Below are 12,227 nucleotides of genomic sequence, written 5' to 3' on the forward strand. Positions count from 1 at the left end.
TACAGTCGGTGCTTTGAGCATTCCCTGTGAGACCAGTATTAGTTTCCGATACACCACTGCAAGTTCAATATATTCCTTGGACCTTCACATTGACGATGAAACACAGAAATCGCATCGGAATCAAATTGAAAAGGCACAATGCCGCCATAAGTACAAGAATAGAGACTCTTCTTACAGTCGGTGCTTTGAGCATTCCCTGTGAGACCAGTATTAGTTTCCGCTACACCTCTGCAGGTTCAGTTTATTCCTTGGACCTTCACATTGACGATGAAACACAGAAATGGCAGCGGAATTAAATTCAAAAGGCACAATGTCGCCTTAAGTACAAGAATAGAGACTCTTCTTACAGTCGGTGCTTTGAGCATTCCCTGTGAGACCAGTATTAGTTTCCGATACACCACTGCAGGTTCAATGTATTCCTTGGACCTTCACATTGACGATGAAACACAGAAATCGCATGGGAATTAAATCCAAAACGCACAATGCCGCCTTAAGTACAAGAATACAGACTCTACTTACAGTCGGGGCTTTGAGCATTCCCTGTGAGACCAGTATTAGTTTCCGATACACCACTGCAGGTTCAATGTATTCCTTGGACCTTCACATTGACGATGAAACACAGTAATGGCATCGGAATTAAATACAAAAGGCACAATGCCGCCTTAAGTACAAGAATAGAGACTCTTCTTACAGTCTGTGCTTTGAGCATTCCCTGTGCGACCAGTATTAGTTTCCGATACACCACTGGAGGTTCAATGAATTCCTAGGACATTCACATTGACGATGAAACACTGAAATTACATCGGAATTAAATACAAAAGGCACAATGCCGCCTTAAGTACAAGAATAGAGACTCTTCTTACAGTCGGCGCTTTGAGCATTCCCTGTGAGACCAGTAATAGTATCCGATACACCACTGCAGATCCAATCTATTCCTTGGACATACACAATGACGATGAAACACAGAAATTACATCGGAATTAAATACAAAAGGAACAATGCCGCCTTAAGTACAAGAATAGAGACTCTTCTTACAGTCGGTGCTTTGAGCATTCCCTGTGAGGCCAGTATTAGTTTCCGACACACCACTGGAGTTTCAATGTATTCCTTGGACATTCACATTGACGACGAAACACTGAAATAACATCGGAATGAAATAAAAAAGGCACAATACCGCCTTAAGTACAAGAATAGAGACTCTTCTTACAGTCGGTGATTTCAGCATTCCCTGTGAGACCAGTAATAGTATCCGATACACCACTGCAGGTTCAATCTATTCCTTGGACATACACATTGACGATGAAACACAGAAATTACATCGGAATTAAATACAAAAGGAACAATGCCGCCTTAAGTACAAGAACAGAGACTCTTCTTACCGTCGGTGCTTTGAGCATTCCCTGTGAGACCAGTATTAGTTTCCGCTACGCCTCTGCAGATTCAGTTTATTCCTAGGACCTTCACATTGACAATGAAACACAGAAATCGCATCGGAATTAAATACAAAAGGCACAATGCCGCCTTAAGTACAAGAATAGTGACTCTTCTTACAGTCGGTGCTTTGAGCATTCCCTGTGAGACCAGTAATAGTATCCGATAAACCACTGCTGGTTCAATCTATTGCTTGACATTGACGATGAAACACAGAAATTACATCGGAATTAAATACAAAAGGATAAATGCCGCCTTAAGTACAAGAATAGAGACTCTTCTTACAGTCTGTGCATTGAGCATTCCCTGTGAGACCAGTATTAGTTTCCGCTACACCTCTGCAGGTTCAGTTTATTCCTTGGACCTTCACATTGCCGATGAAACGCAGAAATGGCATCGGAATTAAATATTAAAAGCACAATGCAGCCTTAAGTACAAGAATAGAGACTCTTCTTACAGTCGGTGCTTTGAGAATTCCCTGCGAGACCAGTATTAGTTTCCGATACACCACTGCAAGTTCAACGTATTCCTTGGACCTTCACATTGACGATGAAACACAGAAATCGCATCGGAATCAAATTGAAAAGGCACAATGCCGCCTTAAGTTCAAGAATAGAGACTCTTCTTACAGTCGGTGCTTTGAGCATTCCCTGTGAGACCAGTAATAGTATCCGATACACCACTGCAGGTTCAATCTATTCCTTGGACATACACATTGACGATAAAACACACAAATGGCATCGGAATAAAATTCAAAAGGCTCAATGCCGCCTTAAGTACAAGAATAGAGACTGTTCTTACAGTCGGTGCTTTGAGCATTCCCTGTGAGACCAGTATTAGTTTCCGCTACACCTCTGCAGGTTCAGTTTATTCCTTGGACCTTCACATTGACGATGAAACACAGAAATGGCATCGGAATTAAATTCAAAAGGCACAATGTCGCCTTAAGTACAAGAATAGAGACTCTTCTTACAGTCGGTGCTTAGAGCATTTCCTGTGAGACCAGTATTAGTTTCCGATACACCACTGCAGGTTCAATGTATTCCTTGGACCTTCACATTGACGATGAAACACAGAAATCACATCGGAATTAAATCCAAAACGCACAATACCGCCTAAAGTACAAGAATACAGACTTTACTTACAGTCGGTGCTTTGAGCATTCCCTGTGAGACCAGTATTAGTTTCCGATACACCACTGCAGGTTCAATGAATTCCTTGGACCTTCACATTGACGATGAAACACAGAAATCGCATCGGAATCAAATACAAAAGGCACAATGCCGCCTTAAGTACAAGAATAGAGACTCTTCTTACAGTCGGTGCTTTGAGCATTCCCCGTGAGACCAGTAATAGTATCCGATACACCACTGCAGGTTCAAATTATTCCTTGGACATACACATTGACGATGAAACACTGAAATTACATCGGACTTAAATACAAAAGGAAGAATGTCGCCTTAAGTACAAGAGTACAGACTCTTCTTACCGTCGGTGCTTTGAGCATTCCCTGTCAGACCAGTATTAGTTTCCGATACACCACTGTAGGTTCAATGTATTCCTTGGACATACACATTGACGATGAAACACTGAAATTACATCGGAATTAAATACAAAGGGCACAATGACGCTTTAATTACAAGAAGAATGAGACTTCTTAGAGTCTGTGCTTTGATCCTTTCCTGTGAGACCAGTATTAGTATCCGATATACCACTGCAGGTTAAATGTATTCCATGACGATGAAACACAGAAATCGCATCGGAATTAAACACCAAAGGCACAATGCCTCCTTAAGTAATAGAATAGAGACTCTTCTTACAGTCGGTGCTTTGAGCATTCCCTGTGAGACCAGTATTAGTTTCCGATACACCACTGCAAGTTCAATATATTCCTTGGACCTTCACATTGACGATGAAACACAGAAATCGCATCGGAATCAAATTGAAAAGGCACAATGCCGCCATAAGTACAAGAATAGAGACTCTTCTTACAGTCGGTGCTTTGAGCATTCCCTGTGAGACCAGTATTAGTTTCCGCTACACCTCTGCAGGTTCAGTTTATTCCTTGGACCTTCACATTGACGATGAAACACAGAAATGGCAGCGGAATTAAATTCAAAAGGCACAATGTCGCCTTAAGTACAAGAATAGAGACTCTTCTTACAGTCGGTGCTTTGAGCATTCCCTGTGAGACCAGTATTAGTTTCCGATACACCACTGCAGGTTCAATGTATTCCTTGGACCTTCACATTGACGATGAAACACAGAAATCGCATGGGAATTAAATCCAAAACGCACAATGCCGCCTTAAGTACAAGAATACAGACTCTACTTACAGTCGGGGCTTTGAGCATTCCGTGTGAGACCAGTATTAGTTTCCGATACACCACTGCAGGTTCAATGTATTCCTTGGACCTTCACATTGACGATGAAACACAGAAATCGCATCGGAATCAAATACAAAAGGCACAATGCTGCCTTAAGTACAAGAATAGAGACTCTTCTTACAGTCGATGCTTTGAGCATTCCCTGTGAGACCAGTATTAGTTTCCGATACACCACTGCAGGTTCAGTGTATTCCTTGGACCTTCACATTGACGATGAAACACAGAAATCACATCGGAATGAAATACAAAAGGCACAATGCCGCCTTAAGTACAAGAATAGAGACTGTTCTTACAGTCGGTGCTTTGGGCATTACCTGTGAGACGAGTAATAGTATCCGATACACCACTCCAGGTTCTATCTATTCCTTGGACATACACATTGACGATGAAACACTGAAATTACATCGGAATTATATACAAAAGGCACAATGCCGCCATAAGTGCAAGAAGAGTGACACTTCAGAGAGTCTGTGTTTTGATCCTTTCCTGTGCGCCCCGTATTAGTTTTCGATACGCCACTGCAGGTTCAATGTATTCCTTGGACCTTCAAATTGACGATGATACACAGAATTCGCAACGGAATTAAATACAAAAGTCACAATGCCACCTTAAGTACAGGAATAGAGACTCTTCTTATAGTCGGTGCTTTGAGGTTTCCCTGTGAGACCAGTATTAGTTTCTGATACACCTCTGCAGGTTCAATGTATTCCTTGGACCTTCACATTGACGATTAAACACAGAAATCGCATCGGAATTAAATATAAAAGGCACAATGCCGCCTTAAGTAGAAGAATAGAGACTCTTCTTACTGTATGTGCTTTGAGCATTCCCTGTGGGACCAGTATTAGTTTCCGAAACATCACTGCAGGTTCAGTGTATTCCTTGGACTTTCACATAGACGAAGAAACACAGAAATGGCATCGGAATTAAATACAAAGGTCGCAAAGCCACCTTAAGTACAAGAATAAACACTCGGTGCTTTGAGCATTCCCTGTGTGAGCAGTATTAGTTTCCGATACACCACTGCAGGTTCAATGTATTCCTTGGACATACACATTGACGAAGAAACACTGAAATTACATCGGAATTAAATACAAAAGGCACAATGCCACCATAAGTGCAAGAAGAGTGAGACTTCTTAGAGACTGTGTTTTGATATTTTCCAGTGCGACCCGTACTAGTTTCCGATACGCCACTGCAGGATAAATGTATTCCTTGACCCTTCACATTGACGATTAAACACAGAAATCGCATCGGAATTAAATACAAAAGGCACAACGCCGCCTTAAGTACAAGAATAGAGTCTCTTCTTACGGTCGGTGTTTGAGCATTCCCTGTAAGACCAGTATTAGTTTCCGATACGCCACTGGAGGTTCAATGTATTCCTTGGACATTCACATTGACGATGAAACACTGAAATTACGTCGGAATTAAATACAAAAGGCACAATGCCGCCATAAGTGCAAGAAGAGAGAGACTTCTTAGAGTCTGTGTTTTGATCCTCTCCTGTGCGACCCGTATTAGTTTCCGATACGCCACTGCAGGTTCAATGCATTCCTTGGACCTTCACATTGACGTTGAAACACAGAAATCACATCGGAATTAAATACAAAAGGCACAATGCCGCCCTAAGTACAAAAATATAGTCTCTTCTCACAGTCGGTGCTTCGAGTATTCCCTGTGAGACCAGTATTAGTTTCCGATTCACCACTGGAGGTTCAATGTATTCCTTGGACATTCACATTGACGATGAAACACTGACATTACATCGGAATTAAATACAAAAGGCACAATGATGCCTTAAGTATAAGAATAGAGACTCTTCTAACAGTCGGTGCTTTGAGCATTCCCAGTAAGACCAGTATTAGTTTCCGATACACCACAGCAGGTACAATGTATTCCTTCGACCTTCACATTGACGATGAAACACAGAAATTGCATCGGAATTAAATACAAAAGCCACAATGCCGCCTTAAGTACATGAATAGAGACTCTTCTTACTGTCGGTGCTTTGAGCATTCCCTGTGAGACCAGTATTAGTTTCCGATACACCACTGCAGGTTCAATGTATTCCTTGGACCTTCACATTGACGATGAAACACAGAAATCACATCGGAATTAAATACCAATGGCACAATGCCGCCTTACGTACAAGAATAGAGGCTCTTCTTACCGTCGGTGCTTTGAGCATTCCCTGTGAGACAAGTATTAGTTTCCGATACACCACTGCAGGTTCAATGTATTCCTTGGACATACACATTGACGATGAAACACTGAAATTACATCGGAATTATATACAAAATGCACAATGCCGCCATAAGTGCAAGAAGAGTGAGACTTTTTAGAGTCTGTGATTTGATCCTTTCCTGTGCGACCAGTATTAGTTTTCGATACGCCACTGCATGTTCAATGTATTCCTTGGACCTTCAAATTGACGATGATACACAGAATTCGCAACAGAATTAAATACAAAAGGCACAATGCCACCTTAAGTACCAGAATAGAGACTCTTCTTATAGTCGGTGGTTTGAGGTTTCCCTGTGAGACCAGTATTAGTTTCCGATACACCTCTGCAGGTTCAATGTATTCCTTGGACCTTCACATTGACGATTAAACACGGAAATCGCATCGGAATTAAATACAAAAGGCACAATGCCGCCTTAAGTAGAAGAATAGAGACTCTTCTTACTGTCGGTGCTTTGAGCATTATCAGTGGGACCAGTATTAGTTTCCGAAACATCACTGCAGGTTCAGCGTATTCCTTGGACTTTCATATTGACGATGAAACACAGAAATGGCATTGGAATTAAATACAAAGGTCTCAATGCCGCCTTAAGTACAAGAATAAACACTCGGTGCTTTGCGCATTCCCTGTGTGGCCAGTATTAGTTTCCGATACACCACTGCAGGTTCAATGTATTCCTTGGACATACACATTGACGAAGAAACACTGAAATTACATCGGAATTAAATACAAAAGGCACAATGCCACCATAAGTGCAAGAAGAGTAAGACATCTTAGAGACTGTGTTTTGATATTTTCCTGTGCGACCCGTACTAGTTTCCGATACGCCACTGCAGGATCAATGTATTCCTTTGTCCTTCACATTGACAATTAAACACAGAAATCGCATCGGAATTAAATACAAAAGGCACAATGCCGCCCTAAGTACAAGATTATAGTATCTTCTCACAGTCGGTGCTTCGAGTATTCCCTGTGAGACCAGTATTAGTTTCCGATACACCACTGCAGGTTCAATCTATTCCTTGGACATACACATTGACGATAAAACACACAAATGGCATCGGAATAAAATTCAAAAGGCTCAATGCCGCCTTAAGTACAAGAATAGAGACTGTTCTTACAGTCGGTGCTTTGAGCATTCCCTGTGAGACCAGTATTAGTTTCCGCTACACCTCTGCAGGTTCAGTTTATTCCTTGGACCTTCACATTGACGATGAAACACAGAAATGGCATCGGAATTAAATTCAAAAGGCACAATGTCGCCTTAAGTACAGGAATAGAGACTCTTCTTACAGTCGGTGCTTAGAGCATTCCCTGTGAGACCAGTATTAGTTTCCGATACACCACTGCAGGTTCAATGTATTCCTTGGACCTTCACATTGACGATGAAACACAGAAATCACATCGGAATTAAATCCAAAACGCACAATACCGCCTAAAGTACAAGAATACAGACTTTACTTACAGTCGGTGCTTTGAGCATTCCCTGTGAGACCAGTATTAGTTTCCGATACACCACTGCAGGTTCAATGAATTCCTTGGACCTTCACATTGACGATGAAACACAGAAATCGCATCGGAATCAAATACAAAAGGCACAATGCCGCCTTAAGTACAAGAATAGAGACTCTTCTTACAGTCGGTGCTTTGAGCATTCCCCGTGAGACCAGTAATAGTATCCGATACACCACTGCAGGTTCAAATTATTCCTTGGACATACACATTGACGATGAAACACTGAAATTACATCGGACTTAAATACAAAAGGAAGAATGTCGCCTTAAGTACAAGAGTACAGACTCTTCTTACCGTCGGTGCTTTGAGCATTCCCTGTGAGACCAGTATTAGTTTCCGATACACCACTGTAGGTTCAATGTATTCCTTGGACATACACATTGACGATGAAACACTGAAATTACATCGGAATTAAATACAAAGGGCACAATGACGCTTTAATTACAAGAAGAATGAGACTTCTTAGAGTCTGTGCTTTGATCCTTTCCTGTGAGACCAGTATTAGTATCCGATATACCACTGCAGGTTAAATGTATTCCATGACGATGAAACACAGAAATCGCATCGGAATTAAACACCAAAGGCACAATGCCTCCTTAAGTAATAGAATAGAGACTCTTCTTACAGTCGGTGCTTTGAGCATTCCCTGTGAGACCAGTATTAGTTTCCGATACACCACTGCAAGTTCAATATATTCCTTGGACCTTCACATTGACGATGAAACACAGAAATCACATCGGAATGAAATACAAAAGGCACAATGCCGCCTTAAGTACAAGAATAGAGACTGTTCTTACAGTCGGTGCTTTGGGCATTACCTGTGAGACCAGTAATAGTATCCGATACACCACTCCAGGTTCTATCTATTCCTTGGACATACACATTGACGATGAAACACTGAAATTACATCGGAATTATATACAAAAGGCACAATGCCGCCATAAGTGCAAGAAGAGTGACACTTCAGAGAGTCTGTGTTTTGATCCTTTCCTGTGCGCCCCGTATTAGTTTTCGATACGCCACTGCAGGTTCAATGTATTCCTTGGACCTTCAAATTGACGATGATACACAGAATTCGCAACGGAATTAAATACAAAAGTCACAATGCCACCTTAAGTACAGGAATAGAGACTCTTCTTATAGTCGGTGCTTTGAGGTTTCCCTGTGAGACCAGTATTAGTTTCTGATACACCTCTGCAGGTTCAATGTATTCCTTGGACCTTCACATTGACGATTAAACACAGAAATCGCATCGGAATTAAATATAAAAGGCACAATGCCGCCTTAAGTAGAAGAATAGAGACTCTTCTTACTGTATGTGCTTTGAGCATTCCCTGTGGGACCAGTATTAGTTTCCGAAACATCACTGCAGGTTCAGTGTATTCCTTGGACTTTCACATAGACGAAGAAACACAGAAATGGCATCGGAATTAAATACAAAGGTCGCAAAGCCACCTTAAGTACAAGAATAAACACTCGGTGCTTTGAGCATTCCCTGTGTGAGCAGTATTAGTTTCCGATACACCACTGCAGGTTCAATGTATTCCTTGGACATACACATTGACGAAGAAACACTGAAATTACATCGGAATTAAATACAAAAGGCACAATGCCACCATAAGTGCAAGAAGAGTGAGACTTCTTAGAGACTGTGTTTTGATATTTTCCAGTGCGACCCGTACTAGTTTCCGATACGCCACTGCAGGATAAATGTATTCCTTGACCCTTCACATTGACGATTAAACACAGAAATCGCATCGGAATTAAATACAAAAGGCACAACGCCGCCTTAAGTACAAGAATAGAGTCTCTTCTTACGGTCGGTGTTTGAGCATTCCCTGTAAGACCAGTATTAGTTTCCGATACGCCACTGGAGGTTCAATGTATTCCTTGGACATTCACATTGACGATGAAACACTGAAATTACGTCGGAATTAAATACAAAAGGCACAATGCCGCCATAAGTGCAAGAAGAGAGAGACTTCTTAGAGTCTGTGTTTTGATCCTCTCATGTGCGACCCGTATTAGTTTCCGATACGCCACTGCAGGTTCAATGCATTCCTTGGACCTTCACATTGACGTTGAAACACAGAAATCACATCGGAATTAAATACAAAAGGCACAATGCCGCCCTAAGTACAAAAATATAGTCTCTTCTCACAGTCGGTGCTTCGAGTATTCCCTGTGAGACCAGTATTAGTTTCCGATTCACCACTGGAGGTTCAATGTATTCCTTGGACATTCACATTGACGATGAAACACTGACATTACATCGGAATTAAATACAAAAGGCACAATGATGCCTTAAGTATAAGAATAGAGACTCTTCTAACAGTCGGTGCTTTGAGCATTCCCAGTAAGACCAGTATTAGTTTCCGATACACCACAGCAGGTACAATGTATTCCTTCGACCTTCACATTGACGATGAAACACAGAAATTGCATCGGAATTAAATACAAAAGCCACAATGCCGCCTTAAGTACATGAATAGAGACTCTTCTTACTGTCGGTGCTTTGAGCATTCCCTGTGAGACCAGTATTAGTTTCCGATACACCACTGCAGGTTCAATGTATTCCTTGGACCTTCACATTGACGATGAAACACAGAAATCACATCGGAATTAAATACCAATGGCACAATGCCGCCTTACGTACAAGAATAGAGGCTCTTCTTACCGTCGGTGCTTTGAGCATTCCCTGTGAGACAAGTATTAGTTTCCGATACACCACTGCAGGTTCAATGTATTCCTTGGACATACACATTGACGATGAAACACTGAAATTACATCGGAATTATATACAAAATGCACAATGCCGCCATAAGTGCAAGAAGAGTGAGACTTTTTAGAGTCTGTGATTTGATCCTTTCCTGTGCGACCAGTATTAGTTTTCGATACGCCACTGCATGTTCAATGTATTCCTTGGACCTTCAAATTGACGATGATACACAGAATTCGCAACAGAATTAAATACAAAAGGCACAATGCCACCTTAAGTACCAGAATAGAGACTCTTCTTATAGTCGGTGGTTTGAGGTTTCCCTGTGAGACCAGTATTAGTTTCCGATACACCTCTGCAGGTTCAATGTATTCCTTGGACCTTCACATTGACGATTAAACACGGAAATCGCATCGGAATTAAATACAAAAGGCACAATGCCGCCTTAAGTAGAAGAATAGAGACTCTTCTTACTGTCGGTGCTTTGAGCATTATCAGTGGGACCAGTATTAGTTTCCGAAACATCACTGCAGGTTCAGCGTATTCCTTGGACTTTCATATTGACGATGAAACACAGAAATGGCATTGGAATTAAATACAAAGGTCTCAATGCCGCCTTAAGTACAAGAATAAACACTCGGTGCTTTGCGCATTCCCTGTGTGGCCAGTATTAGTTTCCGATACACCACTGCAGGTTCAATGTATTCCTTGGACATACACATTGACGAAGAAACACTGAAATTACATCGGAATTAAATACAAAAGGCACAATGCCACCATAAGTGCAAGAAGAGTAAGACATCTTAGAGACTGTGTTTTGATATTTTCCTGTGCGACCCGTACTAGTTTCCGATACGCCACTGCAGGATCAATGTATTCCTTTGTCCTTCACATTGACAATTAAACACAGAAATCGCATCGGAATTAAATACAAAAGGCACAATGCCGCCCTAAGTACAAGATTATAGTATCTTCTCACAGTCGGTGCTTCGAGTATTCCCTGTGAGACCAGTATTAGTTTCCGATACACCACTGCAGGTTCAATCTATTCCTTGGACATACACATTGACGATAAAACACACAAATGGCATCGGAATAAAATTCAAAAGGCTCAATGCCGCCTTAAGTACAAGAATAGAGACTGTTCTTACAGTCGGTGCTTTGAGCATTCCCTGTGAGACCAGTATTAGTTTCCGCTACACCTCTGCAGGTTCAGTTTATTCCTTGGACCTTCACATTGACGATGAAACACAGAAATGGCATCGGAATTAAATTCAAAAGGCACAATGTCGCCTTAAGTACAGGAATAGAGACTCTTCTTACAGTCGGTGCTTAGAGCATTCCCTGTGAGACCAGTATTAGTTTCCGATACACCACTGCAGGTTCAATGTATTCCTTGGACCTTCACATTGACGATGAAACACAGAAATCACATCGGAATTAAATCCAAAACGCACAATACCGCCTAAAGTACAAGAATACAGACTTTACTTACAGTCGGTGCTTTGAGCATTCCCTGTGAGACCAGTATTAGTTTCCGATACACCACTGCAGGTTCAATGAATTCCTTGGACCTTCACATTGACGATGAAACACAGAAATCGCATCGGAATCAAATACAAAAGGCACAATGCCGCCTTAAGTACAAGAATAGAGACTCTTCTTACAGTCGGTGCTTTGAGCATTCCCCGTGAGACCAGTAATAGTATCCGATACACCACTGCAGGTTCAAATTATTCCTTGGACATACACATTGACGATGAAACACTGAAATTACATCGGACTTAAATACAAAAGGAAGAATGTCGCCTTAAGTACAAGAGTACAGACTCTTCTTACCGTCGGTGCTTTGAGCATTCCCTGTGAGACCAGTATTAGTTTCCGATACACCACTGTAGGTTCAATGTATTCCTTGGACATACACATTGAC

Source organism: Schistocerca americana, unplaced genomic scaffold, assembly GCF_021461395.2.
Source record: "Schistocerca americana isolate TAMUIC-IGC-003095 unplaced genomic scaffold, iqSchAmer2.1 HiC_scaffold_13, whole genome shotgun sequence".
Lineage (NCBI taxonomy): Eukaryota > Metazoa > Arthropoda > Insecta > Orthoptera > Acrididae > Schistocerca > Schistocerca americana.